This window comes from Dreissena polymorpha, chromosome 3 (assembly GCF_020536995.1).
Source record: "Dreissena polymorpha isolate Duluth1 chromosome 3, UMN_Dpol_1.0, whole genome shotgun sequence".
Lineage (NCBI taxonomy): Eukaryota > Metazoa > Mollusca > Bivalvia > Myida > Dreissenidae > Dreissena > Dreissena polymorpha.
The window spans coordinates 35,072,906-35,090,716 of record NC_068357.1 but is presented as its reverse complement, the minus strand read 5'-3'; the positions used below and the strand labels follow the sequence as shown (position 1 = coordinate 35,090,716).

At 34.7% G+C, this 17,811-nt stretch overlaps 2 protein-coding genes across 2 annotated transcripts in view; both read right to left on the bottom strand.

Annotated features, from left to right (window-relative positions):
* Nucleotides 1–17,811, bottom strand: part of LOC127873659 (heparan sulfate glucosamine 3-O-sulfotransferase 1-like) — a 202,649-nt gene that overhangs the window by 113,651 nt on the left and 71,187 nt on the right. The window lies entirely within an intron of this gene.
* The window catches only part of LOC127873661 (heparan sulfate glucosamine 3-O-sulfotransferase 5-like), a 167,409-nt gene that overhangs the window by 84,684 nt on the left and 64,914 nt on the right, over nucleotides 1–17,811 (bottom strand). The window contains exon 4 of the mRNA XM_052417571.1: nucleotides 7,945–8,050. The gene's annotated coding sequence lies outside the window, so the exon portion shown is untranslated. The remainder of the gene's footprint in view (nucleotides 1–7,944; nucleotides 8,051–17,811) is intronic.

Sequence of the window (17,811 nt, the reverse complement as noted above, 5' to 3'; positions counted from 1 at the left end):
CTAGCACAGTCAATCTTTGGTAACTGGTATGCTTTACCAACACAGTCAATCTTTGGTAACTGGTATGCTTTACCAACACAGTCAATCTTTGGTAACTGATATGCTTTACCAGCACAGTCAATCTTTGGTTACAGGTATGCTTTACCAACACAGTCAATCTTTGGTTACTGGTATGCTTTACCAACACAGTCAATCTTTGGTAACTGGTATGCTTTACCAACACAGTCAATCTTTGGTAACTGATATGCTTTACCAGCACAGTCAATCTTTGGTTACAGGTATGCTTTACCAACACAGTCAATCTTTGGTAACTGGTATGCTTAACCAACACAGTCAATCTTTGGTAACTGGTACGCTTTACCAGCACAGACAATCTTTGGTTACTGGTATGCTTTACCAACACAGTCAATCTTTGGTAACTGGTATGCTTTACCAACACAGTCAATCTTTGGAAACTGGTATGCTTTACCAGCACTGTCAATCATTGGTAACTGGTATGCTTTACCAGCGCAGTCAATCTTTGGTAACTGGTATGCTTTACCAACACAGTCAATCTTTGGTAACTGGTATGCTTTACCAGCACAGTCAATCATTGGTAACTGGTATGCTTAATCAGGACAGTCAATCTTTGGTAACTGGTATGCTTTACCAGCGCAGTCAATCTTTAGTAACTGGTATGCTTTACTAGCACAGTCAATCTTTGGTTATTGGTATTGGTTTCAAATTTGTATTCTTATTATTTCCAATTAAATGTGTTTTTCACAGATTTGTCAATCACTGAGATTTGGTGAGAGTTGCATGTCATTCTGTTGACAATCTTCATTTTGTTTGAAAACAAAAATAGGCCATTTGCTAATGAATCGGCAAACACATAACCAACACATTTTCAAAGACTGATTTTGATTGGAAGATTGGGAAACCACAGCAAGTAACATAGCTTGTAACCACATGCTACCAAGTGCAATATGCGTATAATGCTGCCAATGTCACATGTGGAGGCATTGCAAATAAGATTTGTTTCAGGGGGGGGGGGGCTTATTCTAACATGCTGAAGAATAGGTCATAAGCCCCCTAACTCCACTCAGATATTGTTCTTGGGTCAAGCTAATGCTATGAATTCTGGTAATCCGGAGAAAAAAAATCACAGCCCTTAAAATGTGTTTTTTTAATTCATCTCAAATTTTGACAAAGCTTGGTTAGAATGAAACTTTATTTTCAAAACATTTTGGTCATAAAAAAATTATTTTTTGTCAATAAAGCATTCACTTACAACTTTAATATATTAAAGACTCTCTGTGTCATACTATATGGTTGCCTTTGGAGATACAGTGAGACATATTTTCCACTCAACTTTTTACATCAACTTCGGAATTCCAACACTTACTGTGCCATGCTTGAAAACTGCCTCAGACTTGTTATCAAGCCACTTCTATAAATATATGTGCATTTACAATTGAATGATGCCAGCATATTGCTGTGATAAAGAGAGCTATTGGCAACACTTCTAATGGGCATTTACAGATTTGATCAAGAGCTCCACTTGTTACCACTTGAGCATGTAGCATGCATTTACAGCAATTGGTTTCTGCAACTATGAAACTATTTAAATGTTGATATTCCAAGCAATCTTTAATTGACAAATGAACAAACTGACAGACCGACAACACCAATTCTATCCCATTTTCACCGCGACATTGACGGTATAACACGTTGTGGAATATACTTGCTTGTATTCAACACTGTGGAATATACCTGTCGCGTGCACGGACTACTTTTTAAATGACGTCATGCGATATGCGCTAAAATTAGGTCGATATTGTTTGGTTCATTGATCGAATTTTAAGGTCACCCATTAAAAGAAAATGTGCATATTTTGCAGAAAAAAATATATATGACATATTCACCAAAAGAAATGTTGAAATAAAATATAAAATTACACGATTTTTGTTTTGTTATTTTTTTTATTTATATTTACTTTACCACTGAATGATTTTTCATAAGAAACAAAGTCGACAAAACTTGAGCTTCAAAATTATACGACATTATTTAGTGTAATGTGCATTGTTTATAACCAAAGCATATACTTTTGACATTTAACTTAAATATTAAGAATGTACAACAAGCCATACACATATCGCACAGTTCATGAATAATCTGCTATGTTTGCTTTCCTATTTAATTCACGTTAGGCATAGAACTGTGTAAAGTATAAGATGGTAAAAATAGCACCACACTGGAATTGGGAACGTCCCATTTTTTACACGGGTATTTTCTACTCATTTATCTGTTGTGTACTGGAATGTTTTCCATTCTTTGTGTATTTATATATTAAATTATTTTCTCGTACAATAAGTGTATTTACCATAGATAAATAAAACATTGTGCAAGTTTAAACATAATTATGTTTGTATGCAGAAATCTGCAAATGCAACCGAGTTTACCAACGGCTATTATTAGATAAACTGCTCCGGTTCATTTGAACAGCAGAAATGTAGAGTAAATGACGTAGCGTGTGACGAAGAAGAAAGTTTATCGCGTTCATAAACTCATTTGAATAAAGTGATAGAATGGCATAAGGGTCTTTATTTAACTATGCTAAAATAATTATTAATGACCCTAGATGCAAAATCTTCAATTATTGAGTTAAATGGATTATTAGATGGATTTTAAAGGATAACTAAAGGTAAGATACTAGTTCTTACGTGTTTTGATTTTTGTTTGTACTTTTGTCGTTCCCTGTTCTCGGGGAAATGATTTTAACATGGGCGCCATTGATGCATCGGATCACACACGGCATACCCATAACATTATATAAAAAACACGTTCTGCGCGTCCTTAAATTCATCGTCCGAAGTCGGAAAACGTATTGCCCTGTATATTTTGTCAAATAAAGTGTCAGTCGCTGCAATTGTCTGTTTACTGGTCAAAATTGTCAAGGTCTTCGATAGCTAAAGAAACTTCAGCGTACAGTTTATTTAGTATTGACAGACCTGTACAAAGTCGCGCCAGTCAAAAATCATAAAAAGCGACATTTAAAGTTATGGTAGCCAGAACTAGGTCGTCGATGGTGTACATGTATGTTGACATCGACAGCATTTTGTCAGGCGCAATCGCCGCCATATTGGATTTTGATCATTTTCTTTCGAAAATAAAATAAATTATAGTAAAGTAAAATCTTCTTTTCGCGGTCGTAATGTGTTAAAATTCGCATACTGCGTTAAATTGAATGTAGGCATATGGTGATATTTTTACTTGTTTTACAGTTTGTGTGTGAATTTTTTAAAGACTATTTTGCGTACCAGAACAAATACATGTATATCACTACGCATGGTTACATTTGTTAGATTTTAAGCGCTTTTATGACTGAATTAGAATTATTGTTAAGGTTATTAGATCTATTTATGTTAAATGTCACGTTGAAAAAATCAAATGGGATAAATAGAATACTAGGATTAGCGTTGAATACAGAGAAGTTTATGTTGCTCGGCTCGAACACCGAAAGCGCTCGCCAAGGCTCGCGCTTCCGGCGTTCTAAGCCTCGCAACATAAACTTCTCTGTATTCAACGCTAACCTAGTATTCTCTATCTATATCCCTTCAGCTTTTGGCGGGGGATAGTTAATAGCTTAAACAATATTTTTTAGGTCAATACCCGTAAAAATATCAAAAAAGTTTTTAATACCAAGAACAGTACAGCCAACGCGGAACAAACATATTTCGCGATGCGCGGAGTCAAGGTGCAACAAGTTGATGCCGAGTCAGCCGTTGAAGCCGCGTCAGTATGCGCTGAGTCAAGCCGCGATCGACGATATGACGCCGAGTCAATGCGCATCATAAAATAAAAATCTTTTAAAAATGATTAGTTAGTCAATAAATTTTAAAAGAACAATAATTATTATAATTATATTTAAAATCATAATTAATTTAATGTATCTATTACTGCATACTTACTATTTTTCCCGTCGTTACTCATTACCCGATAATCCTGTATATTCCAGTTTAAAAGCAAATACTGGTAAATATTTGATACGATAAAAGTTCTCATGAATTTCAAGAAATACAAACATTCCCCATTTTTCTTAAGTGTCAAATAAATTTTGGCATTTGTTTCTATTTAAAGATGTGATGAAATAACGTCCAATCGGGGCGTGTTTTTTTTTCCACTGAACACGCGTAAATCGCCTGACGTGATGTTCATGTTTTTATACAACACAAAATACACCCACGCTTTTCATGCGACGTTCTACATGTCTGCATAATTTTCGCGCGCTTTTTATTGAGACAAAGGATAACAAACTGTTTATTTGATGCTAGAATCTTATTGCTAATGTCGCGTTAGCATTAAAATTCGGAAGCGGGTTGAATGATGATCATTTGAGAATCGAACGAAACATTTACAGTTGTGCGTAATTAATTAAACGATAATTCGTTAAGGCGCATTACGTGTCGAATATATTTGAGGACGTGATATTATATAAATAGTCTTTAAAGCATCATATAAAAATCATATCCGCTTATTAAAACGTGAACATAATAACTATGAGAGTAGCGTAAATCTAGGTTTCGACGCTACACAAATGTACATGTAGGTGTATATCTTTGCACTCGATCCGCCGGGTACGAATGCGGCGGATATATGCAGCGAAAGAACCCAAGGTTAATACAGACTCTGCGTCGTTGCGCGGATTGATGCCGCGTTCCTCGGCGATATTCTGTGGGAACACACGACGCAGCCGCCGAGTACTGTCAATGAGATTCAAACCCATTGCAGGGGGTTGTATTTTTACTGACATTTTGTTGAAATGTTTGCAGGCAGATGGAGAGTCTGTTAAGGATACAGAAGGCTTAGCTTTAAAACAATTTAAGCTTTTTAACACTGAGAAATTACTCTAACTTGAGCTTTGTCACAATCATGATTTAACCCTTTCCCACTCAGAGCCAGTGAAAATGGCTATGTGCAAACAGCATAAAACCAGAACAGCCTGCGAGTAACTAGCAGTCTGTTCAGGTTTTATGCTGTTTGCTGCTCATCAGTATCTAAGGGTTGGAAATGAAGCCTTTAAAACTTGAATCTAGTAAGAAAGGTCTTCAAATAAATGTATCTTTCTTAGGGATTACAAATGCTTCTAAATACGTCTCAAAGTGGTACAGGGTTATATCACCAGCTATTCATGGGAATAAATCTGTGGATCAATAGAGATAATAGAATTGTCTTGCACATCTATTCAAGGTGATGAAAACTATGACATTTCAAATTAATTGATTGACAAATGTGGATAATATTTCCCTCAGCAAATGTATACCATAAAATGCAGATAAATTTATTTATTGAAGCCATGCACCATATCATCAACTATTGATAAAAGGGTAAATAGTTTAATCCGACTTCAACCCTTTCATCTCCTACTAGAATTCTATATTTTAATCCTTTGCATGCTGGGTAATTTGTCGTCTGCTAAAATGTCGTCTGCTGAATTTCTAAAATAAGCATTTTCTTCTATTTTTTTTTCAAAGAATACTATCAGAATAGCAAACAGTTTGGATCCTGATGAGACGCCACGTTCTGTGGCGTCTCATCTGGATCCAAACTGTTTGCAAAGGCCTTCAAAATTCGGTTCCAGCACTGAAAGAGTTAAAATATATAACAATATTTTAAAAGTAGTAACTAGTCAGGCTGATGAGAAAATAACTGGGAATTAAGTCTATTGTTCAAGTAGGATTTTTTGTCCCGATGTTCTACAAAATACCAGGCACGTCATTTAGTCTGCCCCCCCCTCCCCAATTGCCAATAGACTCCGGAATCTGCCAATAACTGCAAGCAAAATGCCATCGAGTCACAATGTGTACGTAAACAATCGTACATAATTACTATTTTCCTATAGATTTTCATTAAATTAATAACCAGTTGGGGAACAAAATAACAATGATCAAAGAATTAGGCGGCCACATTTAAACTCCATTAAGCCTAGAAGTTTTCAGGCAAAGATATAATGGGGATAAGTGGAAGATAACATTCTTTAAAATACTAAAGGTCAATAATTATTCATAAGTATTGCTTACATTACTATTTTTTAAACATAAACATTGGAAATGTGTCATCCGAAAACAAATAGACACAAAAAATAGTAATTATAGAATACATATATTTACTCTTCACAACACAATGATGACTACTTTACTGAGAAAAATTATTTCATTAGGTACCTTAAAAGCAAATAAAGTATCTTTTTATTTATATAAAATATGCATTTGTGAGCATCAACCGTTCTTTTAAAATATACTGTAGTGTAACCATATTTTATATTAGTTTGATGGCATGGAAAGCTGAAGGCTCATTGAAATGATTTGAGTCTGGGTAGAACCAGTGCTTGGTGTCTTTGGATGAGATTTAACCCTTTGCATGCTGGGAAATTTGTCGTCTGCTAAAATATTGTCTGCAGAATTCCTAAAATTAGCATTTTCTTAGATTTTTTTCATAGAATACTATCAGAATAGCAAAATGTTTGGATCCTGATGAGACGCGACGTTCTGTGGCGTCTCATCTGGATCCAAACTGTTTGCAAAGGCCTTCAAAATTCGGTTCCAGCACTGAAAGAGCTAAAGAACTGTTGGGATTAAACCCATGACCTCTTGGTCCCTCGGCCACAACATATCCACTATCCCAATGTAATCTTTTAATAAACTGCTATTTATCTTCACTTCAATTTTGATGATTTACTATGATACATTCAAATTCAAATAAGATTATAATTATCAAAAGAGAAGTACCTAGTCAAGGTAATGAGATTATAAGCAGGAATAAATTCTCTGAGAATTTTTAACACTTCATCAATCCAATTATTTAACTTTTGCATAGTTATTATTAGGTGGGTAACTTAAAATGTATGCCTATGTATCAAGCGCTGTCAATTAAAACATCAAAGTTGTTCCGGTAAAAAGACCTGAAACCAGTTGCCATGGAAACAGGCTGTTACCAGAAGGAAGCAGGTACTGTTGCAATATATAAGGTATGTTTTGGGTCAAAGGATGCAAGGGTGCTGCTCAGAGAAAGCAAGTGGTCAATTATGACACAATTTACCCGTTCCTTAACCCATTTATGCCTAGTGGACTCTCCCATCCTTATAAATTGGATCAATTTATTTCCAAAATTAGGGGTGTCTGGTATATTTATTTCTATATTTAGAATATTTCATACAAAAATTCCTTTAAGCAAACAGTGCAGACCCTGATGAGACACCGCATCATGCGGCGTCTCATCTGGGTCTACGCTGTTTGCCAAGGCCTTTTTTCTAGACGCTAGGCATAAATGGGTTAATCATTTTGGGTTCAAATTATTGATGATTCATTTGAATCATGTCAAGGAATAGTTACTCTTCACGACTATGAGCCTCACTCTGGGAAAATGGGGTTTAATGCATGTGCAGGCTGCGCAGGCTAATCAGGGATGACTCTATATCTCACCTCCTACAAGAATGGCCTAATCCGATTGGCTAAGAGCGGTCATGTGCTCATGGAGTATTTTCCATACACCCCAAGTAACTTCCATACTACCCGAGTAATCGGGTCGGTTGAGATAAAGTCGTTACACTGTTAGTACCTGAAGGTGTATGGGCTTTGCTTTCGTATGGTATGAAATTACTGAGCGTGTATATCCCATACACTGTCAGTTACTAACAATGTAACTAATATTCCGCTTCACAGGTATTTTTAATTTAAAGCTCTCTTCTTAGCGAAAATACAGCTCAGGAAAAATGTGTAATCCCCACAAGCATATATGGGAAGACAATCTTAAGCACATGCATTAAGCCAGGTTTTTCCAGAGCTAGGGAAATATAGGACAGTAAAGCTACAGAGCAAATCAAAGTGTATCATGTTGCAGTTATGTCCTGGCGGTTTTGTGGCCGATATTACACATGCTTATACATGGTATATGGTATATTCTTACCTCATTCATGGACTCTGTACTCTGGCTTGCCTTGGTGGGAAGTTGCTCTACATTACTCAGTGACATCTCATTTTGTCTATGGTCTCTATAGAGACATCTGTGAGTCCTGTAACAATGGTAACATAATGTTACAGTAGCTGCTTTGAGACAAACTATAAGTTATATAATTGCTGAATTGCCATCTTGGAAATGTGTTGATGTACCCTTAGATATAAATGGTGGATACAACAATTAATTGCTCAGATAGTACCATAACTGTAATTAAACTGAAAGGAAGTTTGGGGAAAAAATTAAAAAGCCAAAGAACAAGAATTTATGTTGAATACTGAGAGACAACAAGTAACAGATTTTCGAAAATACCTAACCAACATCACTCTAAAAAACTCTGATCTTCCATGGGTAGTATAACAAAAGAGTCAATCTTCTATGGGTAGTATAACAATAGAGTCAATCTTCTATGGGTAGTATAACAATAGAGTAAATCTTATATGGGTACTATAACAATAATGAGACACTTCTTCTAAGGGTAACCTAACAATAAGAAGGCAATCTTCTAACAGTAGTATAACAATAAGAAGGCAATCTTCTAACAGTAGTATAACAATAAGAAGGCAATCTTCTAAAAGTAGTATAACAATAAGAAGGCAATCTTCTAACAGTAGTATAACAATAAGAAGGCAATCTTCTAACAGTAGTATAACAATAAGAAGGCAATCTTCTAACAGTAGTATAACAATAAGGAGGTAATATTCTAACAGTAGTATAACAATAAGGAGGTAATATTCTAACAGTAGTATAACAATAAGGAGGTAATATTCTATAGGCAGTATAACTTCTTTCATGGATAGTACAGCGCTAAGGAGGCAATCCTCTATGGGTAGTATAACAATAATGAGAAACTTCTTCCATGGGTAGTATAACAATAATGAGAAACTTCTTCCATGGGTAGTATAACAATAATGAGAAACTTCTTCCATGGGTAGTATAACAATAATGAGAAACTTCTTCTATGGGTAGTATAACAATAATGAGAAACTTCTTCCATGGGTAGTATAACAATAATGAGAAACTTCTTCCATGGGTAGTATAACAATAATGAGAAACTTCTTCCATGGGTAGTATAACAATAATGAGAAACTTCTTCCATGGGTAGTATAACAATAATGAGAAACTTCTTCCATGGGTAGTATAACAATAATGAAAAACTTCTTCCATGGGTAGTTTAACAATAAGGAGGCAGTCTTCTAGGGGTGACAGAATGACAGACAGACAGGCCAAAAACAATATACCCCCGATCATTCGATCCGGGGGCATATCAAGAGATGTGTTTGGAGTTTTGTAAACTAAAGTGCTTATGCTCCTTGTTTTGCTACCTTATGTCTACCCTTATGTTTTGCTTCTCATGTGTTTTAACATATTTGTGTATGTGTATGCAAGCAATGTAAATTAACAGGTTCCCTATCTTATAAAGACCATAATGTTAATTTGAGCAGTATATTGTTTTAAAAGTCATAGAGTTCTTAGATTTAATGTTTTATCTGTACTCTTAAAATTCTACAACATCGTTTAAGCTGTGATTTTCTTAATGATAATACATAGCTTTTGAATTTTATGTTCCATGTTTATTGTTTTTAGCTGCTATCTTATGTTTTAGCTTGCTTAATAATATATGCTTAATATATGTTCCTATATGTATTGTGGTGTCTTGTTAAGTTAAATGTGCTTTAGGTTCCTTGGTTTTCCTTTTTGTACTGCTTTTCATTTTAATGTTTTAACCTTTCATGTTTGTATGCTTTGTACAATATTTATTTATTCATAACTAAGCTCTGTAGTATTAAATTTGTCTGATATTTTAAGTGCATGTAAACGCTAGTATTTTATAGTAATTTTAAGTTACCTCTAGTCTTTTAAAGCAATATTTAATTCATACTCATATTCTCTGTTGTTCTAAACTACAGGGTTGTTATTACTATGTTTCATTATATGTGTTATATATCATGTTTGTTACCATGCCATGTAATGTGTAAGTCGGCTTTAAAAGCTCTTCAGAGCTTGTGTTATCATGTTTGTAATACCCGACTTTATAAATAAATATAACTTACTTGACTTGAGTCGGGACAGTTAGTTTGTATGTCTGAATATAATGCATACATTTTTATTTTAACCCTTAGCATGCTGGGAAATTTGTCGTCTGCTAAAATGTCGTCTGCTGAATTTCTAAAATTCGCATTTTTTTCGATTTTTTTCAAACAATACTATCAGAATAGCAAACAGTGTGGATCCTGATGAGACGCCACGTTCTGTGGCGTCTCATCTGGATCCAAACTGTTTGCAAAGGCCTTAAAAATTCGGTTCCCGCATTGTAAGGGTTAATATGTTTCCAGTTTATTTGAACATAACATCCAGAAGGCCAAAAGCCCAAGTGGACAAATTAAGTGTACAGTGTTTGCAGAGTAAATAATCATGATTATACAAAGTAATAATACGTACAATTGCAACAATACTTATATTAATATTTTTTTACATAAACTAGGTCTTAATATGAAACAATATTTTCTACTTAACCAAATAACACAATTAATTCATTGTACATGTTTGATAGTTGTAGTAAAATAAGTTTACATGTACGCTGTAATTCAACTCATTACAATTAGTTAACTGCATTGCAAACATATTGTCGTATAGGGCATTTATCAATAGGCATGATAATGATAGATAACCTTCAATGAAAAGATAATAATGACAATTGATCTAATACATTCAAAAACAGTTTTTACAGTAAATATTAAAGGTCTGTTTAACACGTACATATATCAACAGGGTACATATGTATTACTAGCCATTACTATAAATGATTTATATATGTGAAAGCATAATTTGTTCAACAACGTTTTATTTTCAGTTGTTAGTAATTCAATAAATTTGATTACGGTAGGTTGATTTCTGGAATAAAATGGTATATACTGGGATCTTATTTCTGAATACATTCTACACTCTAAAACAAAGTGAAATTCATCTTCTAATGTGTTACAAATATGACATGTTCTTTCCCCTATAGGAAAGGGAGGTTTGGCCCATCTCCCACTTTCTACATGCAATCTATGCAAAGAGCATCTCAGTTTAGAAAAACAAATTTGAAATTTCTTAATTGTGCACAAATCTAGATAAGGCTGGAATTTTAAAATGGCAAAGTTTTTATATAAATTGGCTCTGCTTGAGTTGCCTAGTCTCTCATTCCAGTTTTGAATAAAATTATCAGTTAATCTTTGTTTTACATTTGAGATGAACACCTTGTCATTTCCAACATCCTGAAACAACCATGCCTCGTAAAATCAAGTTACCAATCAAGTCTTTAAGTAGTGAACACCAGTTGATTTTATTAGGATGAACATTACAGTCATTAACTAACATTGAGTAGATTTTTTTAGTTAACTTATTTTCTGATGTTCTAATTAACTTAATCCAATATTTAATATTGTTAACCTATCTAGCAGATTGACAAAAAAATAAAAATAAGACCACCAAGTTCCCCATATACAAAATCATTTTGCATACATCTTTTTACACCAAGGATTTGTTTACAAAATTGCATAAGAACACGTTCAATAGACATACCACTAGAAAAGCCCCAAACTTCACTGCCGTAGTTCAAAATTGGCATTATAAGTCTATCAAAATGATTTAATCTGTGACTCATAGAAAGGTCAGTAAATTTATGTAAATATTTATTCATTTTTAAAATAGCTTTTAATGCTTGTCCTGAAAGCATAGTTTGTGCTTCCGAAAAGGAACCTCCAGGTGTAAAAACGATACCAAGATAATTAAACTTATTTTCAATAGCAACCCATTGACCGTTATAGTAAAAATGTTTAGAGCTTTGTCGCCCACCTTTTCTGAAAATCATGATTTTTGTTTTTTCAGTGTTGACAATAAGTTTCCAGCGCTGACAATAATCTTGAAGTAAATCTAATCCTTTTTGTACTTCTTCTGCTGTGTTACCGAAAATAATCATATTATCAGCATAAAGTAAAAGGAACATTTTAAAGTATAAACATCAATACCTTCTATTCCTTTAATGTAAAATTCTGACTCTAAGTCTTTTAAATACATTGAAAATAAAAATATGTGAAAAAAATGTTAATAGTCATTTGTACAACTATGAACATGTCCTTTAAATGTTTTTTCGTTTTTCTAGCAACAAAAAAACATGGATCATTTACCCAGAGCAAGCGAAACCAATTACCGTATTTTACCATGCATAGCGCGCAGTTTTTTACCTTCAAATTTCAAAATAAAAATTCAGTGCGCGTAATACATTGACACAACGCTTTCCTGGTTGCTAAATTGCAAAAAATCCATTTCGTAATTATAAATCTTCACAATTGCCGCCATTTTTGTTATTGCAAAAAAACTACACCCTATAATGTTATAGACTGAAGGGGCCGTTGTCGAAACAACAAATAGCGGGAAAGGTTAGGAATGAACGGGGTAGTAATAGTTTTGACAAAAATTAAAAGATGAAAAAAATGCCTTTGTTGGTGTTTTCACACTTCTTCATTGATTGTTCACTAAAAAAAATCGAGGTATATCGATCCCCGTGCGCCGCGGTATTGTTTGTTAAAGTTTTTGTTGTCATGAAAACTCGTTGATTTACAACGCAAAACGTCTTATTTGAACTGAGGCTAATTATTTCAATAAGTATTTCTCAACTTCGCTTTTGCTTTATTTTGATAATTTAATCCAAAGTTTAATGTTAGCATTTCCGAAAATTTGCACTCTATGTGAATTGACAGTTTGACGTCATCAAAGGAAAGCCGCTTCCTGTCTGAAGCAATAAAGCGACAAGTTTCTCGCCGACAAAATTGGCTTCCTTTGTCTAGCAATCAACATGCCGAACCAATCGTGTTTTTCCTCAATGGCAATCGTCCAATTAAATAATAGCACGTGCAAAGCTCCGCCTTCGAACCTTTTGGAAAGAACGGAGGTGGAGTTCAACGGTTAATTGAGCAAGTGTTTTACGTAAGTTGAGTTCCGATTTGCCGAAATTACTAGGCCCTAAGCATTGAAACGACGAATACATTTATCAATGATTTTCCGATCTCTGCATAAATATGCTACTGTGCGAGTATACTACGTAGGTTACAAACCAACAATAGAGATATAGACTCGTTTTATTTTCTTTCAATAGAGACAAACAAATGATATTTCTCAAATGGCTTTACGCGGATAACGCCAACTGTATGGAATTGAGCGTTCGGGTGTATTGTTTGTCTTACTATAAAATACTTATCAACTAGACGCAGTGAAGGCGCGAAATACCGGGTCAAACTGGATTTATTGGGGAGCATCTCTTAATGGGGAAATATTTAAGTCGATGAAAAATAAAATGGGATCCACGGACAATTTGCGTAAAATTGGACATTGAGATGTTGCGGGTCTGCAGAAGAAGATGTCATACGATGTTGTGAGCGGCAGGTAATGAAAATGTTACACTGTTCAAATGTGAGGAATACGTAATAGTGGTTCGAATTTAACGCGCAGGGGTCTTGAAAAAACATGCGCAGCGGCAATAAGGACATAACGGTGTTCTCGAGAGAATAATCTTAAAAATTGTCGAAAATATAGTGCTTTGCAACCCATGCTCCTGATCGTATAAACGCTCCCTACTTTAAAACAAAAAATTAAGCGCCCGAAAAACTCAGATTAAATGATTGCGCAATATAAGAATGGCGGCCATTTTCGGCCAAATTTTCAGGTTTTTGGTCTTGAATTCTTTTTTTTCTCCATTTTGGCTTTAAAAAATCGCATGCGCGTTATACATGGTAGCGCGCTATACATGGTAAAATACGGTATACAACACATTCTACTAAAAGAGGCTGAAATTAAATGTATAGGTTTAATATAAAAGTTCATCAATCTTCCAACCTTACCAGTTCATTAGCAAGTGAGGCCAATTAGGCTAAATTGCATTCCAAAATGACAGACAAAATAAATGGACAGCCTTCCAGCCCTTCCCCAAGACAACATAACAGCAGAAAAAATGTATTTGTTATTTACAATATAACACCTTTGTTGTTGTTCTTTATTCTATAGGATGAAAAAAAACTGACATTGACTACAGATTTGTCTGATTAACAGTGCAAAGTAATGTACATAATTCAAATAGGTATATTGGATTATATGAGTCCAGACACTTACACTTACAAAAATGTTAAATTGTGTTGCTTTTAAATAGAAATTTAATTCAAAGTAATTGTTTATCGAAATTCAATTTTATTTTATTAATTGAATTGGGAAATAGGCCAACACAACAATTTGGTTTCTGCTGTAATGTATCATGTACCCATATAACACACATCAATGCAGAAAGCAAGGTCTTCAATATAGATATATGCAGCTTTACTCAACCTGTTCAGCAGAAAAAAACACTGAAAGTGGAAAACAAACCTACTTGGACTTTTTTCTACATATGGGTCCGGTTTAATAAAAAATTACAAAACACGACTGTAATCGCGCGACTGTGCAGTGGACCGACAGTTGTCGGCCGCCAACTGACATTTTGTCGCGTTCACGGAGAAATTTGCCGCGACTGTGGTCGCATGACTGTGTGGTCAGTCGACTGCGGTCGTTGTAGTCGCTATTTTTAGAAAATTATCTCTTCCGCAATCAACATTTCTTTATTTATAGTGCGAAAACTCATATCACGAAAAGTAAATCTTAAATTTGTTAAAATAATATGATATTATTTGTTTAAACAGAATTCGCTTGCGGATTCTTCGTCTAAGGTGTGTTTGTAATAATATTCATTAAGTGTTCAAAGTTCAAATACAAAATCTGACGCAATGAAATATAATCTACTACTATGGTTCACGCATCTCTGGACAATGTCCTTTCGCGTGTCAAAATTGCAGAACCTCAAACATACTTGCCAACGCAGTTTCAAGATGTTGGTACTAAAGACCGTACATTTATATGAATATTCACCATATACCAATATGAATTGGTGCGCTCGACAAATCGGACGGAAGGAAGGATCGAATGAATAATGCTCGTAGATCGAGGAAAACGCGTGCAAAAACTGCATTGTGGAGTCTGGATGTCTACGGAAGTCTTTAAAACCAAATAACGGGTTTGCAGTCAGCTCTGGAATTCACTAATGATTATGGACGTAATGCTGAGATATTTTTGTTAAAATGTTCTTTTATATCTGGCTTCTAAATCTGCCCAATAATTATTGCACTTAAAGTTTTGATACATTGCATTATCGTCTGCAAAATTCATATTAATGTGAATCTATCTAAATAAGGTTGATATTTCACTTTTATAGGATTGAACTTATGACACTTTATCTGGGCAATGATCGTTTTGTTAATTATTTATATTCCATTGTAAATTTCACTTCAACTTGATACACATACTCGAATAATATGTATGGGACTCTTCTAAATAAATCTAGGTACATTGTGCCGAGAAAATGGTATTTCGGGGAGTTCGTTCCTGCATATTTTATAATACTGTCAACATATCTGAGATTTGCTTTATTGATACCATGCTGTTTTGTCTAAAAGAAACGGTATTTTTATACAGGATATATTTCACATCTGATCTGAAAAAAAACGTCATGAATTCGTATTGTCGGTACTAGGAGATTAATCAAATGAATATTTGAAGCATCTGTCAGTATTACAAAAAAAGTTTACTTACACTTATCTTGTCTGTATTTAAGATATTAGTCTGGTTATTGACGGCTCGAAACTGATCCGAGTGTTTTTTAGCATTATTTTTGTGATTTAATTTTATTATTGATGTCTTTATCAATATATCATTTTATTTCTCAACCTACAAAAATGACGCAATGATTCACGAGGGAAAATACTTATCCTTTATTTGTTGATATTTGTTTCTGTTTTTCCCTTCATTCGTTGTAACCACAAATTCTTTCTTCTAAAAGCCATTATTCATTATTAATATTGATGTAGGTTATATGACTCATTCAATATTGTTATTACAAAATTAAATTGGTACTGTTTCTTATATATAAACACGAAGTGATGAAGCTATTGGTGGAGTAACATTAAAGTTGTGCACATGTAACTAAGTATCGACACCATTTTTCTTTACACTTTACTGCATGTATAAATCATTTGTGCGTATGGTATAAGTATTGCCGTTTTTTATACCATGGTGTATTTTTACAATTTTAAAAGAATGCTATCAATATACATGTATGTTGTCATTCCATATAGTTCAGCATATATATGAGCCGTACTCTGTCAAAAGTGGGTTTAATGCATGTGCGTAAAGTGTCGTCCCAGATAAGCCTATGCAGTCCGCACAGGCTAATTAGGGACGATATTTTCCGATTTTATGATATTGTTCGTTTAAAGAAAGTGCCTCCTTAACAAAAGTCTATTTTATGCACACAGTGTCGCCCCTGATTAGCCTGTGCGGACTACACAGGCTAATATTGGACGCTACTTTACGCACATGGATTAAACCCACTTTTTACAGAGCACGGACCATATGTAGAGTAATGCGTCAACGGGACACGTTGAATGTAAAATCAGTGCCTTCAACTGAATTCATCTCAACGTACGTGTGCAATTTGCGAATTATAGGCCAAGATAAGTTCCAAAGAAAGTTGACCTTAATGCGCAGTTTATTGAATGATATTGGTGCACATAAACCCGGGATTATTTGTGGGACTAACCTTTAACTTTCAGTGAACATTGTGCACTCCTCTCTTGTATTAATACTACTCTTTATAAGCCGGGAGAAAAATAAATGACGCGACGTTTAGCATCATAAAACATATTTATCCCATTGTTATTAAGGTAAATCAATTAAGTGCATTTAATCTAAACTACTGTATATGTATTACTTTCCCTTGCTCGAGACATCCGTGTATTGGATGGGAAATACGCATATTGATGATACAATATTGTATAAATTTCGGAAACGTATTCTAGATCTACAGTAAAGGTGTCTATGAGCTCCAATAGCTCTCTCCTTGGTAAGCGAAATCGACGGAAAAGTTCATCATCATTGTACATGTCTAATGGATTTAACCTATCTCTAAAAACTCGCTCTCTTCGAAAATGTCTTCGCATTCGATGAACAAGTCGCATGGAGGCCGCCATGATTAAACTCGAAACTATCCGCGTTCATTTTGCACGGGTTTTGAATGCCGACAAAGCGTCAAGCGACAAGCAGTCGTGGTGTGAGGGGTAGACTGCGGTCGCTCGACAATATGTCGAACAACGCGCGGTCGATTGACGACCGTCGCTCTCCATTAAACACGGCTATCGTCGCACGACGATTATTCGTTGGTACAACCATAGTCGCCCGACCATGGTCGCTCTCATTAAACCGGACCCAGGTGTTGCCAGGGCCTTCATGTCACATCATCGGTGCAAGTCATTCTTCTGGGCAAATGAAACTGAGGGATCCTACCTTGATGACACAGATTGGTCATTGGGCACATGCAAATGTGTAACATGATATGGTATTAGAAAGTACCCTGTCTTCCTTGATTTACATATAAATGCATTTTAAAATTATGGTAAGCCCCATTAGCTTATAAGGTTTCTAGTGTTATGTAACATACACATTTACCAAAAACAGTGTAAAAAACAAAAGTTGTGTGAAGAATACTTTCCTGCCCCCCCCCTACCCCGCCCCAAAAAATAAATTAAAAATTGTCATTCACCCTGATCCTAATGTGTTGAATGTTGCAATAATAATCATGTTATATAAATTTAACATGAAAAACAGATGCATATTTACGAAATAGTAATATAGCATAATAAAAACTGCAAATGCATAACTTCATATGGTAACGAACAATGCATGAAAGTTTGTAATGTT